The sequence below is a fragment of the Mustela nivalis genome (assembly GCF_964662115.1).
Source record: "Mustela nivalis genome assembly, chromosome: 18".
In the NCBI taxonomy this organism is placed as follows: domain Eukaryota; kingdom Metazoa; phylum Chordata; class Mammalia; order Carnivora; family Mustelidae; genus Mustela; species Mustela nivalis.
Window position 1 is genome coordinate 15,006,148 of NC_139037.1, and position 27,610 is coordinate 15,033,757.

General features: G+C 39.3%; 1 long non-coding RNA gene across 1 annotated transcript in view; it reads right to left on the minus strand.

Moving 5' to 3' along the window:
• Nucleotides 1–10,011: 10,011 nt before the first annotated feature.
• The window catches only part of LOC309853540, a 328,591-nt gene continuing 310,992 nt past the window's right edge, over nt 10,012–27,610 (minus strand). Inside the window, exon 3 of the long non-coding RNA XR_014305806.1 lies at nt 10,012–10,228. This is a non-coding gene — a long non-coding RNA (uncharacterized lncRNA). The remainder of the gene's footprint in view (nt 10,229–27,610) is intronic.

The window sequence follows — 27,610 nt, forward strand, 5'->3', positions numbered from 1 at the left end:
GGCCGAAGCAGATGGTTTTGTGGATGGAAGTTACTGAGATGTGCTTCTAAAGATACAGTTTCCTAAAACAACAGATAATCCCCCTTCACAGAATAATAAGAGCTTCCACGCATTATAATAATGTTCAAATTCTGGCCTAGCCCTTTCACATAAGCCTTTCTTAAAGACGGTAGTTTCTTCTCGAAAGTGCTTCAGAAGTGGGCACTCCACAAAATCCCATAGAGATCTGCTGTGTTGATTTATCTACTCTGCCTACCAAAAAGTTGCTTGTTAGATCTGACCCAAATCTCTTGCTAATAGAAGCCAAAGTTCAGCATTTCAAGGCTTCACGACTTTGGTGAGGTCATTCTCCTTCACATTCCCTGCTAGTCTTCCTTTCTGGCCACCCAAGTCCCTGCCTCCTTCTCTCTCTTCCTCCTTCTGTGTATATAGACAATCACTACTCAGAAATATCCACAGAAAATACATGTGAGTAGTCAAGTTACTCCTTGGTTTATTTCCTGTTTTGTAAGAGAAACAGATATAATAATATATAATAATTACATTATATTATACATAGTAATATATATAATAATATAAATAAATATCAAAACATCCTTCCCCTTCCCACCTGATAGCCTAGATTTAGCTTTTCTTCAGTAAAACATACATAGAATGCTACAAAAAAATTTTTTTTTAAATAAGGATTTCTAGTGTGGATAATTTTATCAAGTACCATGAAGGAAGCAAGCTGGTATTTTTTACCACATGAATATATATGTAGTTCTAATCCCTTGGGAGGGACTTCTGAAGTATGCCTACCTTTCAAAGTATAATATTCTGTATATGCACTTTATATGTAAAAGAGCTGACTGGAATTCCCCAACTTGCTGTACTTAACATGATCATTTTCTCTCTAACTTGATCAATAAGCTTGGATATCATTTTAGTTTCTTCCTCTCAGGTTTAATGTAACTGACCACCTTTTAGCCCCTGGGTTAGATAGTCCACACGGAGGGAAAGGGATGGATTTGTGGGACTCCATGACACAGGGCATGTACAGTAGTCAAAAGCAGTGTCCCTTCTAAAACTGAAATCAGTATGATACCTTTTTTTAAGAGGGTTATTTGAAAGTAGGTTGTGGGTGAGTGTATTTATGTGGTGGCCTCCATAAAAAACTATGTGATCCCTTATATGTTAGATCAGAACAGATGGGAATAGAATTCAGCAATGCTCCTAATGCTCTCAATTTAATTGTCCATAAAGCACCCATACAACATATTCATCAGACATTTATTTTGTGTGCATTGTTTCACCTCACCTCCTATAAAAATATTTTCATATATATAATGGATAGAATTCATGTGTATCTCTACATATATCTTTATATATATATATATATATATATATATATATATATATATATATATATATATATATAAAATTCTAGAAAGAATCCATGGTTTTTCCAGCTTTATTAACTAAAACAGCTGCCTCTTCCCATTTTCTAGGCCTCCCAAGGTATTTCCCCTATTTTTTTTTTTCTGTAAGTGCATCCACTGAATTTGAAGAGATGGTATGACTATATAAATTAGAAAGGACTATTGCTTAAACTCTATACTTGGGATTAAGTAGGAAACAATCCAAGGGGTACCACTGAGCAGCTGTGGGATGATCTCTTTTCTTCCCTATCTTCCCTTGAATTTTACCATTTGGGGGCATGAGAGCTGAACTTCCAACTTCTAGAGACCATATCTCATTGAGGTCTTTCTTTGGCCATCTCAGGCTGCTGCACTGCTTATACATGTGGTAGGTAGAACTGGAAAGGGAATTACCACCTGTGCAAGCAGGTCACAACCAAAAAATAACAGCAGTTAGTGTATAAATATACCAACTCTCCTTTCCCTTGGGTTGGATAACTGTGAAGTGTGTGTTCTCCATTACTCCCTGAGTTTTGCTATTTAAATTAAGCTTCTGTTGCCCAGAATATCAACTTGCTTGCTAATATACTCTTTCTTAGCACCTTCCCTTCCCTACTTTGTTCCCCCTACACTTCTTCTAGTTCCTGGGATCACTCTACAGATAAATTGGTTTTACTTGGATGCTTGTCTCAGAGTCTATTTCTGAGAGAACCCAAATAAAGACAATGTGGTCGTTCATTTGGGACAGCATCAATACTGCTAAGAGGTCTTCTCTTAAAAGCAGAATCTTAGATTTGTGTGTAAGGGGGAGATGGTGGAGTGAATTTGGAACACAGAATCTTCCTGCTCTATATCTACCAAAAGAAGCAAAAAGTAGTGAAAACCAGCAAAATGCTCACCAGGGATGGTGAAACAAAGAAAACAGTATAACCTCAAGTTATATAAACTTCAAAAAATATCATTTAAGAAGTGGTGGAAATTTATTTTGATGTACCTTAATGCTAATTTCAACTAGACCCTGAATATTAGAATGAATAGGAAGAAGTAAAGAAAACATTTAGTATTTTCCCTGAATACCTCACAGTTTGGAACTAAACAAAAGGTGTGCTTAGGTATCTTGGGTTGAGTCAGGAAATTTTGAGACTAGAAGCCCTATCACTGTAAGAACTCAGTCTTATAAGAGGCAGGAAAAATGGTCCAGGCTCAATATTTCAGAGGGTGGGGTCCAAGGTAATAAGATATATTTCCAACTTGGTGAAGTGAATTCTGATGAGGGACATTTAATAAAATCTCAGGAGAAGAGCTAAGTCCTTGATTCTCTGAGACAAAGTCCATCAGAATAATCCCTCCTTCAAAGTACTTCGGATATAGACAATAGGATGGAACATTAAGCTGTTAGGAGGAAAAACAGGACTCAGATAAAATAGGAAGGGGTCAATAAGATTTACCCAACATCTGTCAGTGCAAAAAGAATATCTCCACATGGTTTCAATATTTAGCTAGAACAGACACAGGAATGAACGAATGAATGAATAATTTTTTTAAAAAACATGGACTTCCATTTTTAATAATAGCAAACTAATTCTTTTAGACTAGACCTTCTATTAAAATCAACTTCATATGCAGGATAAAACACTGAAACAGTGAAGAGCTGAAGCAGTGAATAGCTGATGAGAAATCAAGGAGCTGGCCAAACTAAAGGGACTTCCAGAACTCTGAAAGGAATGTGGAGTGCAAGAGCCCCTCTTTTAGCTCACCAGCATTTGTCAGTGAGTGAGGATATTTGCCACAGGCAAAAATTTGGATTTTGGTTTTGACAACCTTGCTGTATGTGAGGTGGGAGAGGTATTCAGGGTATTCAGGGTAATGAATCTTGTAAGAGACCTCCCCACATTAAGTCAGGACCTCAAAAGACTACACATTAAGGAACACTAAAAACAAAGTAAGACATGCAAAAGAGAGATGGCATACTCACCTGGAAGAAAATACAACCCAAGGAAAAAAAAAATTTCTTTTTGAGTATTTCATGTTACAGAATAATTCAATATGTCACAAATTTACTAAAATGGTCACTAAATGGTGGGCTATTAAAGTAGCAAAATAATATAAGAAAAAGAGATTTTGGAGCTTTGGAGACAAACAGCAGATTAAAACATCATTATATAATGAATAAATAAATGAGAACAAGTAGAATATAATAACATGACCAAAAACAGAATCTGTGGCATAGGGAAAAGGCTTGAGATAATTTTAGTGAATGAAAAGGGAAAGAGAAAAAGAAAAAAGAGTGGATGGCCCTGCAGAGAATGCAACAGATGGATAAAAAATCAAATATATAAGGCGGGGGGGAAGTAAAGGAAGAATTAGATCAATCTAAGGACACAGTACATTCTAAGAAAAGTTGATACTAATTAGTTGATGCTAGACATATTCTGGTTTAGTCACTGAGCTTAAAGGATAAAGAGAAAAGATTTTTAGGGCGCCTGGGTGGCTCAGTGGGTTAAGCCTACCTTTGGCTCAGGTCATGATCTCGGGGTTCTGGGATCGAGTCCCACATCGGGCTCTCCGCTCAGCGGGGAGCCTGCTTCCCTCTCTCTCTCTGCCTGCCTCTCTGTCTACTTGTGATCTCTCTCTCTCAAATAAATAAATAAAATCTTTTAAAATAAAAAAAAAGAGAGAGAAAAGATTTTTAGTTATTCAGATAGAAAAATCAAGTTCTCTATAAAGAGAAAAATTAGATGAGCCTCACTCCTCTCCATAGCATTAATCCCAGGAGACAAGGAAGTAATATTTACACAGTGCTAAAGGAAAAAAGTATGCTCTGTAGAATATCATATCCAGTCAAGTTGATGTTCACATACAAACACAAGACTGAGATATTCTCAAATATGAAGAAACTCAGAGTATGGAATCCACAAGTCTATCTACCAATCAAACAATACATGAATGACAACTTTGTGATTAAAGAACAGTACCAAGTACCAGGAGACAATGAACAAATGAACAAATGAACAAAGACCAACAAAGTTTTGAGGGAAGAAAGCATGATCTGAAAATTTTATCACCAGCTAAAGTGTCCTTTTATTTATTCATGTATTCATTTTCATTTACTTCCTTTGCATTCATACTTCACCTTGAATATAAAAGCAACAAACACTCTAAAAAATGCAAGAACTTAAAATATGGCATTTAAATATCTTCTAAGTCTACTTAAAGATAAAGTTCATCCAACTAAAAAAGAAACAGAATTTTAATAATGTAAGAACACAGATCTAAAAACTCGATTTTAACACTGAAGAGTTATTTTAACATAGATGTATAAAAATATTACAAAATTAACGTGTTATTCGTGGTTCAAAACAAGATGACAAATGTCACTACTATGACAAAGTAAAGCAATAACCAGTAAATACCAGGAAATAGTAAAGAAATTGTGCAGCTGTGTGCTAATTTTCTCATCTTTTAAGCAGGGAATCAACCACTATTACATTATACTGAAACATGAAGTTAAAACATAATAAGGAATCTAGACAAACCTTTTTCCCAATCTTTTTTCTTAATCATAGATAATTTAAGAAGTACATTCTAATGAAAAATATCTCCCCACCAAGGATCCAAAATTCCTTCAGTTTCATCTTTAAGCTTTTTCTTTTAATTTTATTTCTTTTATTTTTTTTTTTAAAGATTTTATTTATTTGACAGAGAGAGAGAGATCACAAGTAGGCAGAGAGGCAGGCAGAGAGGAGGAAGCAGGCACCCCACAGAGCAGGGCCCTATACGGGGCTGAATCCCAGGTCCCTGCGATCATGACCTGAGCTGAAGGCAGAGGCTTTAACCCACTGAGCCATCCAGGCACCCCTCTTTTAATTTTAATAATTTAGTACCCCCAAAATAATTTAGTACCCTTACACTTAATAGTTATTTTTGTCATACAAAATGCCTCTTTATTTTTTTATTTTATTTTTTAATATTTTATTTATTTGTCAGAGAGAGAGAGGGAAAGAGTGAGTACAGGCAGAAAGAATGGCAGGTAGAGACAGAGGGAGAAGCAGGCTCTCCGTGAAGCAAAGAGCCTGATGCGGGACTCGATCCCAGTACGCTGGGATCATGACCCGAGCTGAAGGCAGCTGCTTAACCAACTGAGCCACCCAGGCGTCCCCAAAATGCCTCTTTAAAAATCTCAATTTTTTCTCAGTCTCTTTGAGCCTCTCACTGTTTCTGCGTCTCTCCCCAAGAATTTGGGGGAAATGTTCACCGGGTGAGAAAGCTGACTGTTTGTGAGTGGTGAGATTTTTAGTGAAATTCTGCTTATTTTTGTATTTAACCATTTTTAATTTTATAAAATGTGAACATATACAATTTTTGCAAAAACAGTGGTCACTACTCTATAAAAGAAAGATAAAGTCTTCTATCACTTTGTTATCAATGTATTTATAATTTTGTACATGACAGACAAGGAAAGTAGCCACCAGAAGACACTAAGAGCCCAGACTGGGAAACTGGGGCATCAAGAAAGAGGAAGAAAATTATAATAGAAGCATCACATCATTTTTACTATTTTTAAAATTTTTGCTTATGGTTTCAAATTAAAGTGGCTATCATTTCAACTTTACTACACTGTTTATTCTATTTTCTTTAGCAGATCTAGCCTCTTAGGAAGTGGATGCTCCTTTTCTCTTAATGGTTATCAGATCCTTAATTCTGACTCTCTCAGATATTTTAATCCTCAAGGTTTCCTGAGCATGTCAAAGGCAGACTCACCAATGCCTGAATACATTTGCAGATTAACAGCTTCTTCCATTAGCAAATTGGAAATTCTCTCCCTTATCCCTTTTATAGTAGAAGAATTTTTCTCTTAGTGGTACTATGATTCCCATTTCTGCATCTTCCTTTATTAATCTAGTCTGGAAAGCATTTCCATTTTTCTTGGATGCTTCAGCCTTCTGTTGAGTTAATGAGTGTTAAATGGAATGGTTTCTCTGAAGGAACAAAGGCTACCTCCTTCAACTAATGGGAACACTGATCCTTAATACAGAAGCCAGGCATTGGTAGGTTACAATACATGCGCCATTCTTTATGTTCCCCTAAGTCATGGAGTCCTCTTGAGGTCACAGAATAGATACCTGAGTAATAATGTTAGCACAATGGGTGAGATAAGACCAGGAGAGAGGTGACAGCTTTTGTCTTAGGGATCCGAAATGGATCTAAAATGGGTCCTCCAGAATATGAGCCAACTTTTCAACATAAACATTCTAGATCCACTAGGATACACTAGACCTTGAGAAGTGGAAAGAGGCATACTGCATCCATCACAAAATACTTTAGACCTGAAGACAATTAGGAATTGAAAACCCCTAACACTCAAATGCTTTATGCTACGTATTTAAATTCAGTTGACTGTTAGTTGTACCAAATAATAAAAAAGTAACGCCCTCCCCAGTATTTCACAAAATCTGTCTTCTTTTGAATACAGTACCTACCAGCATCTAGTCACTGCATTAAATATCCTATTAATAATGAGCAGCATCCTTATTTCTGATTACAAAATAAATATATCGAGGCATTCTTGTTTGAGAAAGCATCCATATTTTTGTTTTTAATGAACAATTAGCTTAGCTGCCATATGCAGTCTGGATGTTTTAAGCATTTTCTAAATTATTATTACTCTTTGGATAAGACTTTTGATTCCCTTTGTATTTTTCTGTGACTAAGATGATCCCAGATGGAAGACTCATTGGGTTTTGGCTATAAAAACAATTCTTTTTAAAAAAAGTTTGCGACTTTAAAACAGACCTAAATCCAAAAGAAAAATGATAATTTATATATATATATATATATATATATATATATATGACATATGTGAGGACATTTTGATCATATTTTAGGAGAGAACTCTTTCATATGACAAACCCAACACCTTCATTTAAAAGCCAAACTCTGCTTGAAAAATATCAAAGCTTTCATTTAAGTTGCCGTGGGCAAACGGAGTTATGTACAAATCAGAATCATTTGGAGAGATGGAGGGGGGTGGTGCACACTGTATTTAACTTTCAAAACACAGTGAGTAGAATGAGCTCAACTCTACACAAAGAGCTCAGAGTTTCTGGAATAAACACATGGGCATCAGAGTTGGCATAAAAGGTAGAAAAAGGAAACTGAAGATTACAAAATTCAGTCACATTTCAAGATTTTCTGCTACAATAATTCACTTTATATAGAATTAATGTGGCTGATTGAACGTTTGTGCTGTAATTTACTTATAATTAACATTTTATGGTGAACAGATTTCACCATCTCCTTCATGCTGTGAACTCTAAGCCATAGGTCAAAAATAGAGATGAAACAGATAAGCACAAAATATTCTCATTGAAATATTAATGAGATTTTAATTTACTGCTTTAAAAACACATCTTTCACCAATGGCTATATATAAAAATCACAATTTTATTTAAATTTTTTAATCACATTAAAAATGTAATGAACTCTTCTAGCTGGCAGAAAGACACCAAAGCTTCTAATTCACATAGGAAATCCTAGGTACGTAAAATATTTTTCCAAGCTCTTCAGATGCCAGAAATATGGTCACATGAAGACACAGCCATTGGATCCAACATAGCCAAGAATCTCTTATTTAACCAGCCCTGAGCCCAAAACTGTGGAGCAGAGAGGGCAGCATCCCCACTACACTTTATTGGAATTCTTGACCCACAGAATCCACGAGAGTCATAAATTCATTGTGGTTTTCCTCCACTGCCTTTTTGGTGTGGTTTGTAAGGCAATAACAGGTACCTGGAACATCCTAAGAGGCTTTCATTTGCAACCATTCCTTTGCCACCATCTCAGATTCCTGTTATTTTTATTGTAGAGAGAAAATCCAGACAACCTTATACAACCAGAAACTGTCTTACAGAGGATATAAAGATATGTTCTTTGAAGCAAGCAGCAGACAATAAAACTAGTCAGATTTTTTCAATCTTAAATTTTAAATTGATGAAAATACTAAGAGAATAAATATCTTAAGAGGATTTCCCATGTGTTGAGACCATTAGACCTACCAAAGTCAACCATTTCTCCAGAAAATTTGCTCAGGTTAGTTAGGAAATGTCAAGGCTCTTTCGCCCCACTCGCACAGCCAAATTTCTCAGAAGAGCCAATCCACATGTTCTCAATTTCTTCACCATCTATTCATTCCTCAACTCACTCAAACCCTTCATGATTCCTATTTCTTTTTCTAAGTTAGAAAGTCATCCTCCAGGAAGGGGTGGTGTGGCTAAGAAAGAAGAGTGAGAACTGACTACAAACACACAGGAAAAGATATATACGGTTTGCGTAAGTAACATCCTATCCTTTCAGTCACAAATCTTCTGTAATGTTATGCAAATATTCAAGATTTTTCCATCATTTATAATAACAGTGTTGGGAAAGCGAGGATATTAGAAGATAAAGCAGTAAAACAACTGTTACAGCAAGCTAACCTGGGCCTGGATTTATCTTTGCCAAGGTCAGACCAAATGAGAATTAGACCTTTGATGCCAAGAACATGCTACTTATTATTTAAATGATTTAGAAATGCAAGCATATCGTTAACGAATTCTGACCTGACTGCCTTTTAAAAATCATTATGGCTTTGTTTGATGCCCGTCACAGATGGGGCAGCTTGTAGAATTACACCATGGCCTATTGATAGGAACCAAGATCTGCTAAGGCCTGGTTTTCATATCAGCCAACACTTGCTTTTAGAAGAAAGGTGAGCACATTTAATCCGTAAAAATAGCACCTTTGATCTGAGATGTCCAAACCCTTCCCAGAGACTTTATATTTGTATTTTTAGAGGAGAATTTCTTGGGGAGGATGGAATAAATAATTCTTCTAATTCACTTACAAAGCATAGGAATATGCAGACCAAGGGGTGGATGTATAGACCCAGAGGACTACAAAAATGGAACAGACATGATGGTTCCGCATGGTTATCCTCTGACTCCATATTGGCTTTCATTGTTCTATCAACTCAACAACATTCCATGGAAAGAAAGGCGACAGTGAAGAGAGAACTAGGACATCCATGAGGAAGCCAGTAAAACCACACAATTCAATGAAGACATTTCATTCCCTTTACTTTCTAACAAGCTCCAACCCATTCAAAGCACTTATTAGAATTTCAAATGAAAAGCTGAATACCAGGAGCATTGTAAATCAGCTACAAACAGCTTTTAAAACTGTGTCAGGAGAAAATACACATGTAATTTTCTTCTTTTTTTTTAATATTGCTTTTTTTTCCTTTTTTTTTTTTTTTTTTTTTGCCCTCAAAGGGTTTGTTTGTTAAGAAGCAGGTACCAATTTATTTTTACGGAGGGAATATGTTTGATTTGGGGAGGAGTGAGGAGGCACAACTGGAGAGATCCTTTAACCTAGGTTGGTAGGAGCTTCTAACATTATTTTCACTTGTGGTATAAGCCCCAGCACCAGGAAGTGTTTAGTTTTGTTTTGTTTTTATTCTTGCATTGTTTATTTTCTTATTCTTTAGAATTCTTAGAATTTGAAGCAGAAATGTCACTTACCTGAAGAAAATTGCTAGTCAGACTTCTCCAGTCCAGGAAACCATACTTGTTGAATTAGAACGCTCCAGAAAAGATCAGGGTGCTAGAGGAGCCCTCTCATCAATGGGGCATGTGCAGGAAGGGCACAGAACTCTTCTCAAGAGTCAGAAGGCTGCTGCCTCTTTTGCTAGGATATCCTGTAGCCTCCCCTATGTTCATTTCCCTGAGAATGTGACAGGGTCACAAGACAGGGACACTTTAGAATTGCTCCTCATTCTCCTCTTCAAATCCCTGGAAAGAAAATAAAAGAAAGAACTTTCTTAATTTGTTAAGTTCTTAAAGTCGCTAAGACTGGGATCAATTTCCAAATTAAAGAGATTCCTTCCTGCCTGACTGCCTACCTGCCTACCTTCCTACCTTCTGCAGCACAGGAAGACCCATGTAGTTACAGAGATCACCTTTCATGCTATACCAGGCAAAAAGATAAATACAAACCAAAGTGTCATTGGGGACTACATCCTCTAGAAAATATCCACAACTGAATCTCTTAGGCAAATGTTACCTTCTTGACTAAGACCACTTACTGCTAAAAATTATGAAAACAATGGATAATACATTCCAATAGAAAAGACCACAGCCAACCATGGTTAAAAACAAACAAAAAAACAGGTGCCACTCAAAAATCATAAGATTTCATCTCTTCTGTTTCAGTTCTAAAAGTAGCTGCCTTGACATCAAAATGAAAATTACAACCTTGAAATGAATGAGGAGCTGCTCCAAGGCCTGGAGAATGGGATCCAGATGTCATCCTATGTTCTATCTGGATGGAAAGATGGAATCAAGCTGCATTTGATAATTTATTTACTTAACCAAAAACTATTAACCATCAACTACTAAAAAACATGTGCATCCACTTTAGGTATTGATAATTCTCTGCCTACCTCCCTCTCAAATTCTGTAATCACAATCACCTTTCAGGCTAAAGTACTTGAATGGTCAGTCAGAGTTTTGCCCCATAAGTTCCCTTCAGGATGGGATAATGGAAGGATCCTGGGCTCTAGAATCAAATACACTGAGAAAGCATTCAGAAAGGAGGAAGTCCATTGATTGCTCTGGGTTAGAAATGAAAAGGGACCGCCACAAATGGAGGGTAGATTGTGTTTTTGAGTAGACTGGAAGACCCACTTCTCTTCCTTTTCTGTACCTCCCACTCCCATAACCAATATGGTTGGAGGATTTTTATTGAGGAAACTACCAGTTTTCTTCCATGGGGTAGCATTTCCCTTGAAACCAGCCTGATGGGCCAAGAGGTAATGAAGAGACACCTCCAGTGGGAGTATAAATCTTGGTCATCAAATATGGACGCCATGAGATCTTGTCTTCCTTTCACAGAACGTTTCTCCCACCAGTAGCAGCCCTTAAGCACCTGGCTTTGATTGCATTATGGGAGCTGGAAAGTTTCTTTCCATGTGGATCTGCTCCTTATTGGCAGAATGACCTTGCAGGAGTTACATAACCTCTCTGAACCCCATTCAGTCAACTATAAAATGAGACAGTAATACCTGCTTCCTGGTGACACCTAAAAGAGATAATGCATGGAAAATGCTCTGCACACAGCCCTAGCTCTTGATGTGTTAGCCTGGTTGGAGTTGCATTCCATTCCAGCTTCCTTCTAGGATTGACACTACCTGAAGAAAAGGGCACTTGAGCTCAGCAGTTGGACAAGTCTTTCTGTTACATTCTAGGTGCTGGTGTCACAGAAAGGTACCTGAACCACTTTGGCTCACATTGTCACAACCCTCATCCACAGTCGTTGCCTACTTTGGTAATAGTTACTAGTTTTCCTTTTTCTGTCCCCTCATTAGTCAACTAAAAAATTTATCCTTAGAGAGCTCTCTCTCACTCCCTCTTTCAAACCTCCTTTTCTTTCTTATTATTTCCCCTCTTCTTCTTTCTTCCCTTTTAAACATGATTTTTCAGCCCCACAGTAGTTACCTGCTGCTTAAGACACCCAAGTAAAATCCTTACACCTGAGCTTTGAGCTTCTCTGACTTTCTTGGTTTTTGTCCTTATACTCATCAACTCCCTCTCTTCCTACTATAGTTCACCTCTCCATGTTTATCATCCCAACCTTTATCCCCAAATCTTTTGTGTATTTTTCCTTCTTGATAAAAACCACTCACTCATTGAAAGACATATCGGTTGTTTCCAGCTTTTTTTTATTATAAGTAAAGTTGTTATAAACATTCACGTACAGGTTCTTACATGGTATATAGGTTTTCATTTCTCTAATGTAAATGTCCAGGAGTACAATTGTTGGGTAGTATAATTACATGTTCAGCTTTTAAGAAATTCCCAAACTCTTTGCTAGAACAGTTCTATTATTTTGAATTCCCACCAGCAATGTAGGAGTGATTTCTCTGCATCCCTAAAAGTATTTGGTATTGTCACTATTTTTTTTTATTTTATCTCATCTAATAGGTGTGTAATGATAGCTCATTGTGGTTTTAATTTTAATTTAATATTTTTAAAATAGCTAATGATGTTGAACATCTTTCCATGTGCTTATTTGCTATTTGTATATCTTTGGTGAAATGACTCTTGATGTCACTTGCCATGTTCTAAATAGATTGTTTGCTTTTTCTTACTGCTGAGTTTCAAAAGTTTTTATATAGTCTAGAAACTAGTCCTTTGTTGGATACGGGATTTGCAAATATTTTCTTCTACTCTGTAGCTTGTTATTTCATCCTCAAAGGATCTTTCACATAGCAAAAGTTTTTAATTTTGCCAAATCAACTTATCATGTTTTCCTTATATAGATTGATTTTTTGCTGTCAACACTAAGAAATCTTTCCTAGCTCTAGAGCCTGAAGATTTTTTCATATTTTTTCTAAAAGTTTTTATAATTTTATGAATTATATTTAGTTCTGTAATCCTCTTTGGATTTTTTAATTTTTAAAAAGATTTTTTAAAGGTTTTATTTATTCACTTGACAGACAGAGTTCACAAGTAGGCAGAGAAGCAGGCAGAGAGAGAGAGAGAGGAAGAAGCAGGCTCCCTGCAGAGCAGAGAGCCCCATGAAGAACTCGATCCCAGGACCCTGAGATCATGACCTGAGCCAAAGACAGAGGCTTAACTCACGGAGCCACCCAGGTGCCCCTAATTTTTATTTTAAAAACTTAGGTTGAAGTTTATTTAGGTTTGCCCATTGATGTCCATTTGCACCAGCAATGTTTGCTGCAAGGCCATCTTTCCTCCACTGAATTGCTTTTGTATCTTTGTCAAAAATCATTTTGCCATATTTGTGTGGGTCTATTTCTGGCTTCTCTAGTCTTCTCTAATGATGTGTGTGACGATGCCACATAGCATTGATTACTGTAGCCAAAAATGAAGTCTTTATATTGGGTAGACTGATTTCCTACCACATATTTATTCTTTTTTCAAAACAGTTTTAGCTATTCTAGTTTCTATGAATTTCCATATAAATTTTTGAGTAATTCTGCATATATTTACAAAAATATCCTACTGGAATTTTTATAGGAATTACACTGAGGAATAAGCCAATTCAAAAAAAATTGACATCTTTACTATCTTGAATATTCCAAACCATGAACATAGTACTTCTCTCGATTTATTTAGGACTTCTTTGATTTCTCTTATCAGCATTTGTAGTTTTCAACATACAAGAATTACATGTATTGCTGGATTTATACCTAAGCCTTCATTTTTAAAGCTATGATAAATAGCATTGTATTTATAATTTTTATTTCCATGTGTTGTTAATCTATAGAAATATAGTTGGTTCTTATGTATTGTATCTTCTGTTCTGTGACTTTACTAAACTTGCTATTCATTCTAGAAGCTTTTATTATTAATTTTTGTAGATCTCTAAGGATTTTCTATGTTGACAATCATGTCTTATGCAAGTGAAGATCATTTTACTTCTCCCTTTCCAATCTGTGTGCATTTGATTTCTTCTGTTGGCCTTACTGCACTGAGTAGAACGTGCAGCACTGTGTATAACAGGAATAGTGAGAGTGGTCATCCTTGCCTTATTCCTGATCTTTGGGGGAAAGTATTCAGTCTTTTTATTAAGTAAAATGTTTGCAGGGCACCTAAGCGGCTCAGTCAGTTAAGCGTCTGACTCTTGATCTTGGCTCTGGTCCCAATTTCAGGGTCATGAGTTCAAGCCCTGCATTGGGCTTCATGCTGGGTATGGACCCTATTTTTAAAAAAGTATAAGGTGTGCTCTAGGGTTTTTGTAGATGCTTTTTATAAAGTTGAGCATCCCTCTCTATTCCCATTTTTCTGAGAATTTTTATCATGAACAGGTATTCCATTTTGTCAAATGTTTTCTCTGCCTCAGTTGATACAATCATGCAATCTTTCTGTAGCCTGTTAATATGGTGGATTATATTGTTTGATTTATGAATATGTAAACAGTTTTGCAGTGCTGGAATAAACCCTGCTTGGTTATGGTATAAAATTCCCTTTGTATATTGCCGAAATGTATTTGCTAACAATTTGTTAAAAGTTTTTGCATCTATGTTCATGAGTTATATTGGCCCATAGGTCGGTCAGTCTTTCTTTCTTTCTTTCTTTCTTTCTTTCTTTCTTTCTTTCTTTCTTTTGTTGTTCTGTATTAGTCTGTAGTTAGTATCAGGATACTATTAACTTCATAAAATGAATTGGGAAGTATTTTTTCCTTCTTTCTGGATGAAAGTATGTAGAATTGATGTTAATTCCTTAAGCCCTTGGTAGAATTCAGCAGTGAAACCACCATTTCTGATTTTTCTCTGTTCTTCTAACTCTCCTTCCAGATCTAACTTCCTCAGCTTTTTCCGTAAGTGTGCAAATTCTAATGTCTGTAATAAATTCTTTACTTCCTAATACTCTTATCTACTTCCCTGACTGAATCCCAATATCTTAAGTAATCTGGTATTAAACTGAAATAATGATAATAATGATTAATAGTTCTTGAGCATTTAAAACATGCCAAGCACCTGCTATGTACTTTACACGTGTTATTTCACGTAAGCAGCCTCATAGGGAAGGCTACATTGTCATTCCAACTTTACAGAAAAGGAAACTGAAATACAGAGAAGTCATCTGTAAACAAACCCACAGTAAGGATCTGAAGCAGGACAGAAATCAAACTCTTAGCCACACAGTTCAACTGATGTTCCTTTTCTTGGCATATAATGTCTCTTTCAGAAGACCAGGGCATGTGGTGCTGATAGAAAGCATATATTTCAGCCTTAGTCACATCCCTGGCTCCTGGAAAAAATTGTGCTTTTCATCTTGTTTACCTTCTCTTCACACCCACCTCTTTTTCCACTTTTCTTCTTTTCTCTGCCCTTGGAAGATTTTCCCTCTGGACTTTCCCCCATCTAAATCCCCTCACCTCCCTATCACCTTTTAGATTTACCAGGCCCCACATAGGTAAAGCACAGGCCAAAGAAGAGAGGTAGGCACTGGTCGGTGAGATGGCAGGACGGACGCGGCAGCGTGTTGAAAGGAATGCACTTGTGAGAACAAGTGGGGATCTATGGGGCCGGGAGACATAAGCCTGCACAGTTACTCTGAGAAATCACCTCTCTTGTTCTGGCTTTTTTGTTGTTGTTGTTCACTTTGGGATCAGTCCAGTTTTTAATTAAAATGTCTACCCTGCCTTAAAAGACTGTATTAATTCACTAAAATAAACAATACTTTGGATGCAGAAATGAACCTGTAAGCAGATGCAGCCCAGATCTATTCTATTCTGGCGTATGTGTGTATTTTTTTTTTCTCTTTTCCCTGAGTGCCTTTGCTTGGTAAAAGCCATCAAATATCATTGAGAATTATTACTAATTTTTTGAACGACCCTGAAGAATTAAAGAGAGAGAGAGGAAGAGAGAAGGAATAAGAGGAAGAGAGAGAGAAAGAGAGAGGTTAAGCTCAAAGGCAGAGAGAGCGAAATGGACCAGATTATACAAAATTAAAAAGCAAATACGAGCAGACAATTTGTGCCGAGTGATTGCAAGCAATTACAGTCCGGCTTTTCTGGAGGGAAGATGGGGGGAGGGTGTTATTTCAGCTTAAAAGGAGACTTTATTCATTCCTGATCAGCTTCTCCTACCATTCTCTCTTTTATTCTTGGATATCAATTTAAAAAAAAAAAAAATCAGCTTTCAGATGTTCCATGTCCACCCCTGCGAATCCACCCCTGGGCAGACAGTGAGAATTTAAGCTTCCAATCGGTTCTTTCTATAGCCCTGAAAACCAATTTGTTCATAAAGAATCAGATAAGGAGGGGGCGAGGGGGGGAACACAACAAGAGCATGTGTTTCTTTTAGAGGAGAGCTTCAATTTTACTGTAATTGTCTAAAGACGGAGCTGCTTTGATCTGAAGAATTATTATTGTGCCTCAAATGCCGGCTGCTAATGTCACAGCTGTGCTGGGGCTCGGTCACACCAAGGGGCTTGGGGACGAACTTAGTCCCTGACCTGCCTCTGGGTCCTGCTCTCCACGTCTTTCCTTTGTCCACATGGGAAAGTTCACTTTCCCAGTATGTCCCTTGACCATCAAAGGCCACAGTGCTGTTGGTTTTATTCAGGTGCTTGGGGGAGGTGGGATCATACCAGTGGTGACGTAACAGGGGTTGCGGAGGCTGTACCAGAGTGGGGGCTCTTGCCTTCCTAGGGGCAGGCAGGGCTGGATGGGAACACCCGCGAGAGATCTGGTGTGGTCACTAGATCAGGAGACCCAGCTGCTCCAGCATAGTCTCCAGGGCACACGAGAGCTGAGTGGAGAGAGTTCCAGTGCTTACAAGATACACAGAGAACTACTGGCTGCATTTCTCTGATTTTAATTCTTTGGGTTAATAGTTATTTTCTCTCTTTTTGGCTTATGCTGCACTGAAGCAAAGGGCAGCCCAAGAAGCAGAATTAAACAATTTTCTTTCAAAAGAAAGAAGCCAACAACTATATTTAGGGTCTTAGAGCTGAGGATCTTCAGGGCTTGTGTTTTCCTTGTTGCAGGCTGGGGGGACACAACCAGAGCCTGCATGGCTCTCCATGGTGGCTAGGCAGGTCCAGCTCAGGGCTGCCGGAAGAGTCCTATCCACTCCTCCCCTCACTTCTGCCCATCTGAAAAGCCACCTTTGCCCATCTCCTCCAGGTTCCCCTGTCTCCTCTGAGGCTTCACTGGGGACTGCACCTGCTCATTCATTTCTCTCCGGCTCCCCATTGCCAACAGCATTGCCTAGACTTCATAACCTAGCACTCACAGCTCTACAGATAAGCTGCCTTTAGACCTTCCTCCAGCTATTACCCTTAGTCCTGTAACACGGGTGATGAGCTTCCCCACTATTCCAGCAAAGTCCCACCTCCAGCCCTTTGCTATGACTTTCCTCCTACCTGGAAAACAACCTCTGTCTTCTCTCCCCTTTTCTGAGTCCTTTCTTGGCCCAACTTCTAGTCTGATGTGCAGATGAGATGGATAAGAAAATTATTCCAAATGGACTGTGAAACCTAGTTTAGTGAGAGGAATGAGGGCATGGACTGTTAGTTCACTTAGGTGAACTAAGGCTGGGGGCTGTGACAACAAGGAGAAGACAGACTGGGAAGAAGAACCCCCCCACCCCACCTCTTCTAAGCCAGTGTTTCTCAAACTGGAAGAATGCACACAGCCCTTTGAAAGAAAATGTGGTAAAACACAAGAATATTCATGAACCATTGGGGTCTGAAGAGTCTAGTTTGAAAAACATTGCCTTGCAAAACAAACAAAAATGTTGCAATATGAAAATATAAATGTAAGCATAGCCCTACATAGCCTACAAGGCAGTAGACCCACATTCCCCACAAACACCATCTTTTCTAACCTGAGCTTTCCTCATACAAAACATACTAGAGGGCTTTCATCAGCTGTGCAAACATGGGCCAATTACTTAATTTCTCTGTGCCTCTTTATCTATAAAAGGAAGACAAGTAAAAGTATCTACCTCAAAGCGTTACCGCAAGGATAAAATGAGGTAATATGCATTCATGCAAAGTGCTTGGCACATTGTGAGTTTTCAGCCAGCAACAGCTTTAGTTAAACTAATGCCTCAGAAATACAAATCAAAACCACAAAGACATACCCCCTCACCCCAGTCAGAATGGCTAAAATTAACAAGTCAGAAAACCAGAGGTGTTGGCGAGAATGTGGAGAAAGGGGAACCCTCCTATATTGTTGGTGGGAATGCAAGCTGGTGCAGCCACGCTGGAAAGCAGTATGGAGGTTCCTCAAAAAGTTGAAAATAGAGTTATCCTAGGACCCAGCAATCGCAGTGCTGTGTATTTATTCTAAAGATACAAATGCAGTGATCGAAGGGGCACCTGTGCCCCAATGTTTATAGCAGCAATGTCCACAATAGCCAAACTATGGAAAGAGCCCAGATGTCCATCAACAGAGGAACGGACAAAGAAGATGTGATATATATATATATATATATATATATATATATATATATATATACACACACACACACACACACACACACACACAATGGAATATTATGCACCCATCTAAAACCCCCCCACATCTTGCCATTTGCAATGATGTGGATGGAACTAGAGGGTATTATGCTGAGCAAAATAAGTCAATCAGAGAAAGACAATTATCATATGATCTCACTGATTGTGGAATTTGAGAAACAAGACAGAGGATCATAGGGAAGGGAGGGAAAAATGAAACGACAAAACCAGAGAGCAAGGCAAACCATAAGAGACTCTTAATCTTTGGAATCAGACTGAGGGTTGTTGGAGGGGAGAGGGATGGGAGGGATGGGGTGGCTGCAGGATGGATACTGGGGAGGGTATGTGCTACGATGAGTGCCAAGACTGATGAATCACAGACCTGTACCACTGCAACAAGTAATACATTATATGTTAATAAACAAACAAACAAAAAAACTCGAATCCATCTAGGTACTTATCTTATTGTCAGAAAACTCCAAGAGCAAATCATGAATTCCTCATTCCCTCTTCAACTCCAGGAGGTCTGATATTCTGGGGTTCCCAGAGAGTGAGAGGGAGGACGCTTAGGAGACTGAGGCTCCAATGAAGACAGTCGGTGACACGTCCAAGTCTCAGTTTTGGCTCAGGTCATGATCTGGGGGTTGTGAGGTCGGGCTCCATGCTCAGAGGAGAGTCTGCTGGAGATTCTCTCTCCTCTCTCCCTCTGGCCCTCCCCCTGTTCACTCTCTCTAAAATAAATAAATAAATCTTTAAAAAAAAAAATAGGCCAAGTTACAACCACAGGAAGCTCTAAGTTAAGAAACACAGAGCAAAACCTGAGCTTTGAGCCAAGGGGAGGTGAACTGATTTTCTAGAGCGACATATACAGAATTGTTGGAGATGCCCTAAGAAGGGGACAAAGGGAGGCAGGCTTCACTGCAGAGCTTATGGAGGAAGATCTAGTTGAAGAGAATGGAGAAGATTCTGGCTAAGGAGGAATGATCTTTTTACCTCAACAAGCCATGGAAGTAAATGGCAGGAGACAAGCAAGAAAGGAAACCTATAGGGATCAAGGAAATCTGGAGAACAATCTTGGAGCAAATTTAAGAGTAGAGAGGGAGGAGGCAAGATATATCCAGAAGGACAGCATCTCCATCCTCCATTTGTGGCCATATAACTTTGGGTGTTAGAAGAGTCGAGAAAGGTACCTGTGGATCTCTAAGTCATAATTCTTGGCTCTGGAGCACCTGCTCTCCTTCCTTTGTAGGGAAATGGGCTTAAACAGAAACAAAGAAGCTACAAAAATGAACAAAATTTAGGGAAGAGGGAAGGAGTCAAGAGAAAGTGTACTGATGCATGCAACTTACTTCAAAATATAATAAAAAAAAAAGATGGATTGAAGGATGGGCAAAGGGACAAATAGACAGACTGAGATGAAACAAGTATGCTCCAGTTTTCACAGCTGAATGTAGATGGTGAATGTATGAGTGTTCACTGTAAATGTTTTCTTTTCAATTTTATGTGTTCGCCATTTTAATAATAAAAAATTGGGGAAATATAGGTAACAACATCCAAGATAATCATTTCTTGTCTCAAGACAAGTTGTCCGTAAGAGGAGTTGGCACAATATTGAAAGGGTAGATTTTCTTCAACTGTCTCCCCTCACCTTTCAGACGCCCAGTGCTGTCCACACACTCTCCTGGCACTGGACAATGGGCTAAGAATGTCACCTGTAAAGACTGAAGCTAGGAGCCCATACTATGGAATCCATATTTTGCTAGGTCTTTCACAACGAGTGATACAAGTCTTTAACATCCAAAGAAATAAATCTTAAGTGGAATTTCAGCCAGTGGGGAAGAAACTATAGGCAGCATATCAGTTGGGATTAGATTCAGTTGCAAATGCAGACAGAAAAAAAAAAAAAGTAATGTAATTGTGGTAAACAAGATGGAAGTTCATTTCATGATCACATACATGGAGTCCAAATGGAAGTAGCCCGTGACTCTCTACTGCGAACATTTCAAGAACCTTATCTTTTCCAGCTCAATGCTCTAAAACCCCTAAGATACAGATAGTCCCCCTCTTTGAGGTCCAAGGTGGCTGCACCCAAACTCCAAGAAGCAAGATGATGGTAGGAACAAAGAAGGAACACATCAGCATGCCCAAGCTATCTCTTTAGGAAGGTTCCTGGAAATTGATATGCAAACTTAATCACATGTTCACATTTAGCTGCAAGGGGGAATGGGAACTGTAGTCCTAATTCTCAGCTATATTGTTCCCCACAGAGGAATTATATTAGTTTTTTTATAATTTTAACTTTTTTCATTTTTATTAAGTTTTTAATTTTAATTCCTGTGTAATTAACATATGGTATTATATTAGTTTTAGGTGTACAATATAGTGATTCAACAATTCTATATGTTATTCAGTGCTCATCGAGGTAAGTGAACTTTTTAATCCCCTTAACCAGTTTCACCCACTCCCTCCTCTCACCTCTCCTCTAGTAACCATCACTTTGTTCTCTATGGTTAAGAGTCTATTTCTTCTATTCTCTTTCTCTCTCTTTCTTTTGTTCATTTGTTTTATTTCTTAAATTCCACATGAGTAAAATCATATGGTATCTGTTTTTTCTGATCGACTTTTTCGCTTAGCATTATACTTTCTAGCTCTATTCATGTTGTTTCAAATGGCAAGATTTCAGTATTTCTCTGGTTAAATAATATTCCACTGGTGTATAAACAACCACATTGTCTGGTTAAATAATATTCCACTGGTGTATATACAACCACATTGTCTTTATCCATTCACCTCTCAATGGACTGGTGGGCTGGTTTTGGCTATTGTAAGTAATATTGCAATAAACAGGGGTGCATATTTTCAAAGCAGTATTTTTATACCCAGTAGGGTGATTACTGGATGCTAGGATAGTTCTATTTTTAATTTTCTTGAGGAACCTCCACACTGTTTTCCACAGTGGCTATAACAATTGGCATTCCCACCAACAATGCACAAGGTTCCTTTTCTTCCACATCCTCATCAACACTTGTTGTTTCTTGTATTTTGATTCTAGCCAGAGAAGTTATATTACTATGAAAAAAGGGAGAAAGGATTTGCGGGGACAGCTGTCTCTCTCAAAGGCAGGGAGAATGTCTCTCTACAATGCTGCATTCACAAATCTGTAATTTTCTACTGACTCTGTCCTCCAATAGGGTCATCTCTGACCTTACCCATTAACCTCCATGACAACAGTCTCCTTTCTGGCTTGAACATACAGCAAGGAGGAGAAAGAAATATGAAACTTTGTAATAAATACTTCAGATATTAATAACCAAAGGGTGGGATAGGTATTGCCACCATCATGTTGGAGAAAAGAAATGGAGGCTTCCGTAAATGCAAAAGACTGATGAGGACTTCATCTTTAAAGGCCTCTGGTGACGTGCATGGGGACACTGGGCAAGTCTCCCCAGTCTCTCCCACCACTCAGCCCCTCTACCTCCATAAGAAAATTGAAACCTTGAAAAGCACAGAGGCTTCCTGACAGCAGAGGAGTTCTAAACAGGTGCTCTCACCTGGAGAGGAAAACAAGCAACAAAAGCCAGAAGTGGACTTTAGGGAGACAGCAGGAAAACACCAGGCTAAGAAAGGTCAGCCCAGGATCTCTGAGTGGCTGAGTCCTCTGCAAAAAGGAAGGACAGGGGCACGGAGGTTAGTGTAGCTCACCGGCATGCATACAATGTCTCAGATCTAAGAATTAGAATGTAAGTTCTTAAGGTTCTTGAAGAATTTTAAGTTAGTCTAGTGGCACAGTCTTCTTGATCCGAGTTTTCAAAGTTGACTACTCACTGAAATCACTTGGGGCTTTTGACAACATACTCATGCCTAGTCCCAACCTCCAAGATTCTGACTTTGTTAGTAAAGTTAGGGAGTCACTAGACTCTAGAGTCAGGGTGCTCACACTTCAGTGTACATATCCATCACCTTGGGACTGCAAAATGCAGATTCTTCTTACAAGGTCCAGGATAGGACTGAGACCACATTTTAATAAGCATTCAGGTGATAATGATGCTGCCCATCTTAGGGGCACACCTGATTCTGAGTAGCAAGTCTGACTCTTGCATTTCTCCTACACAGAACATGCATTTTTGCTATCCTACTAAGGGCTCTGATGCATTGTCTACTTATACAAGGCTGTCTGGAGGCCAGAGGGTGTCTACTTATACACCCCTGTAACAAAGCCTTTCCTTACAGGGCCCCAGCTCTGCTCCTTGCTGCTTACTCTGCATCTGCCTCCATGTTTAGCATGCCATCCCCTAAGCTGATGATCTAGACTGGCCCATGTTGGACATAGCACACTGCAGGCTACTGGTGCTCCATATGGCTCTTATTAATACTAATAATTAATGCTTCGTGCTAATAAGTAACAGCTTACTAATACTAATAATGACATCAAGAAAACAATGATAGTCCTACATGGTACAATCTCCTTTATATACTACCCCCCTCCAAATTATAGCTCTAAATGAGCTTCCAGAATCTTGTTTTGACAGGTACAACCTCACACACACTCACTTAATAAGACAGCTCTATGGACTGAAATTCCACTTTCAGCAGATACACTTTCAGTGTGGCACACAGGAAATTAAATGTGAAAGTGTCATTAACATGGAAGTTGTGAGTTTAATTCCCTATGCAGGGCACTGACAAACTGAGATTGTTTATCTATTTTTCATCATGGCTCTCTGTCTCCTATGAGATCCAGTGAATTTCTTAGAATTCAGTCTCTGCCCCCTTTTTCTGAATGAGCATAGGCTTGTAGCTTCAAATTCTATCCTCAGAAACACATATTCTCAGAAGCCAAAGGAGCTAATACAAGCACATCACTAAGAACATGGTTCCATAGCAAGGTCTGTGATTGTTAAAGATGGGCTAATTCAGAATGCAGAATTTTGGGGTGTGTGTGTGTGTGTGTGTATGTGTATGTGTAGTTTCCTTAAATATTTCTTCTGAGAGGAAGTAATGTAGCACTTAATGCCTAATGACATCTATTAGGGAATTCATTAAAGAAAAACTGATAACAAGATGTGTTATCATAGTCAACAATTAACTGCCATGTAGGAAACTCGATAGCTCTTAGGATGGGTAACGGGAGCTTTGGGGCCTTCCTTACAAAGTGGTAGGTGTAGCCGAGGGGCCTCTTTCTGTAGGCTCACACTGACTACTGCACCACTTCCAAGTCTGAATCCCATGTAAAGAGACGGGCCAAGGTAGGCTCTTTATCCCCGACTCATGTTACAGCTGGACAAGACAGGCAGCCACTGCAAGACTGCCCTTCCAAATTTCCTCTGTCTTTAGGTCTACCTTTATTTTTATTTATTTATTTATTTTTATAAAGATTTATTTATTTGTTTGTTTGTTTGTTTGTTTGACAGACAGGGATCACAAGTAGGCAGAGAGGCAGGCAGAGAGAGAGGAAGGGAAGCAGGCTCCTTGCTAAGCAGAGAGCCAAATGTGGGGCTTGATCCCAGGACCCTGCAGGAGGCAGAGGTTTTAACCCAATGAACCACCCAGGCACCCAGGTCTACCTTTAAATACAGGTTCAAATGACTTGGGTAATTCGGGGGAAAGGAGATCTCAGGGGAACCTTTAAGGGTCTGAAGTCCTTGGGGACTAGGCTAGAGGGAAGGCTCACAGTCTCCCCTGGCAGGAGCTCACTTAAAGGAGACTCAAAGGTCTCTTTCTATTCTCCTGGGTGGAAAGGGGCAAAGCTAAGAAGTTGTCTGCCTCTTTGTGCTTAGCCTTGGCCTGGAGAAGACCGTGAAGCCAACAGAGGCTTCTGACAGCAGCTCGCATTCTCGGCATGTGAGCCAGCCTGCTTCTTTGAGAAACCACCTACTCACCTTATGATTCTGACAACATGATGCCCAACCAATCCAACGGCCTGAGCATTTCAGAACTTCTTCTTGCTTCTCCAGACCCTCATGTCTGGGATGCTCAGATAGTCCCCTGCATACATGGATCCTTCCTCCTAAGTCGTCTTTTGGTTTTGATTTAAAGTCCTACTAAACGTTAGAGCCAACAGAGGTTTAAGCCAGCTTTTAACCCAATTTCCTCATTTCACAGATGAGAAAACACCCAGAGCGGATTACCCACAAGCCAGCTGGAACAGGAGCCCAGGCTTTCTGACTCCTAATTCAGAACCCTATTTTAAAACAACAACAACAACAAAACAAACAAACAAAAAAACAACACCTCTAAACACTGGGAAACCTAAAGACCCAAAGAAATAGCTCTTGGATTATCTAGCCTATGGTGGCACAAGGTGAAGTTACTCTTAGCTTGTCTGTAGGCTGCTATCTCCACTGTGCATTCGAATGGAGCCATAAAGCTTCTATTTATTTCCAGAAGCTCCACCATATTGAAAGGGCACATTCTCTGCTTCTGTCAGCAATGGGAGAAACAGCACATGGTGTTTTAGATAGATCATAGTTGCCTGAGTCGAGGTAGTGTTGTAAAAGTAAGGAGTGTGCTGGTTATTCTGCCTGCCCGTCCAGACCTTCCTGCCTGCCTCCATCCCTCTCCACGCCACTCTGTGTCCTGGGAGACTGAACTCCACTGGCTCACCGCCTGGATTAGCTTGTCCTCCAGCTCACAGTTGGGTTTAACCCATGGGAAGGCCCAGAAGGAGATCAGAGGTCAGAGGTCAGGGTACTGGTTATTCTGGTCCCCTCCTTGCCTTGCCATGGTTTGGGCAGTGGCTCCACCAACAGCCACAGCTCCCCTTGCAGCCACAGGTCTCACCAGAGATCAGAAACACTATCTCTCTTCTTACCACCTCAGTCCTCTGAGGTTCTTCATCATCCTTTGTCAGTTCCCTTCACCCTTCACCCTTTACCCTTTACCCTTTGCAAACAGTTCCACTGTCCAACTCACTTGGGCAGACTAACATGTTGAGCATGCTGGCTCCTCCCTTCCAGAATGCAAACTCTGACAGGGACCATCCCTGGGGGTTGGGGTACTCCTCACCTCTCTGGGGTACCTGTGGGTGGAACTGTATCATGTAACAATAGCCTACATTCACTGACTTGTGTATAGAGTTGCCTCTATTTCGATAGGGAGAAGGGCCAAAATAAGACAGGAGGTAATGGGAAACCACCAGCAGTTGGAAAAATCTGCCTGACACTTGCGATTCTCCCCGTCCACCTAAGATCATCCCACTCAAGGTCACTGGCCCCACAGTAGGATCATAGGATTTGACTCCCAGTGCCACCAGTGATTTTTTTCTGTGCAACTGGGCAGGTCCCAGCTTCTACCTCTCTAAATTGGTCACATGATTCTGTTCCCTTGCCTGCCTGCTAAATATAACATGTCACAATCTGCAATGTCCAACCTCTACCAACTCATGGTAAGCTGTCTTAAATGCTAAAACAAACACAAATTGAACTGGTTTTCCCATCTGTTTCTTTAACAAATGGGAGCTTAAGCCCATAGGGAAACTGCGTAGGTCAGGGAAACATCAAATGAACACTTCTGAACAAAAACAAATGTTTCTGAAGATCTCAAGATATTTTAAACATAGCACTCCATTGGCCAGGCCTCTCCCCTACCCCAACGCCTGCACAAGATCCTGATGACAGCATTATTTGCTTGAATTGGATTTGTTTCTGTGCCCAGAAACAACACATGAGGAACCTGGAACAGGAAACAGCTACTGGGTCCTAAAAGTTTTTCCAGGACACTGTCTGACACCAGATAGGAATGAAACAACAGTTGGAAGCCACACCAAGGAGCAATGAGAATCATTCTTGGAGATCTGTGTTACTGCTTTTCTTTTACTATTAAAGACAGCAAGAGCAAAGGGCTGTGGCTTGCATTTTGACCTAAAACCCTTACCTGCCAGGTAAGACAGCATGGGGTAGGTGGGTGGGGATCAGGAGGCAGCAGAGGAGGAAGAGGGGACGGTGGAAGCTTATTTTAACTGGAGAAACTGGTACCACCCTTCCCCCCTCCATGTACTCCTCTAAGCAGATGCTCCTTTGGGGGCACCCTATAGGCCTCCAACATGCCCCATGCTAACTGGCAGCTTCCTTGACCATCTATGGAACCAAAACCTATGTATGCCTTTAAGTTTTGCCTTATTCCATTATGCGCCCTACCAGTGCCTAACAAAGCGCTTGGCACGCAGTAAGTAATGAACAAATGCTCCTTGGGTGAATGAATGAATGAATGAATGAATGATTGAGTGTATGAGTAAGGGATGAAATGGTTAATGGAAGAATCGAGAATTGAGAGCACTGTCTTTCTAGCTGATGAAGGATTTCTTTCAGAAAGGGATGGTTATTTACCACCAGAGGGACCTATATTATGAACTCATGGGGATTCACTACTTCTTCCCTGTTGTCCTCTCTCATCTCAGGTGTATGCCCTGCTGTACCCAGCTCTCTTGGGTACCCTTCGGTGGAAATGTATCAGAGAACAACAGCCTACATTAACTGACTTGTGTATGGAGTCGCTTCCATTTAAATGAGGGGAAGGACAAGGTAGAAGATACATGGAAAACCAACACCTGCCACCCGAGATTCTCCTGGCCTATGCAGTCCCTAGGAGGGATGTCCTCTTGAATCATGTGCTATGCCCCAGCTCCTTTGGGGCTCCCCACCTCCTTTCCTGCCTCCTTCCTTTTCTCTCTTTTGCTTCCATTGGTTTCCTTCCTGTCCCTCTCTCCACTGACTCCTCCATCCATTTTCCCTCTCTTCTTGCGGATGATTTCTTCAGTTTTTATTTCTGTTATCAGGGAGGTCATATAATTTATCAACTGAATTAGGACACTTTTTAGAGTCAAAAGGAGTGCTAGGAGTAACCAAAATTCTATAATCTAAAATATTAATTTATTGATCAATAGTCTGATTTTATTTATAGTGGTAGAACTAAAAAAAATGTTTTATTTAAAACCTATTTTCAAAAATGAAATTATTGCCACCAAATAAATATAACCATGCCCATTAAAGCAAACTAGAAATAACTTATTTTGTCCCACCTATTACCCAAATATTAAACAATACCATTAGCAGAATAATGGTGCTTGGCATATATTTTTATTGTTTTATCATGGTTTTTTAAGTCATATTTATTTCTAATATTACTATGTCATTACTATGTCATGGTATTTTCCTGAAGAACTTTTTTAACACATATTTT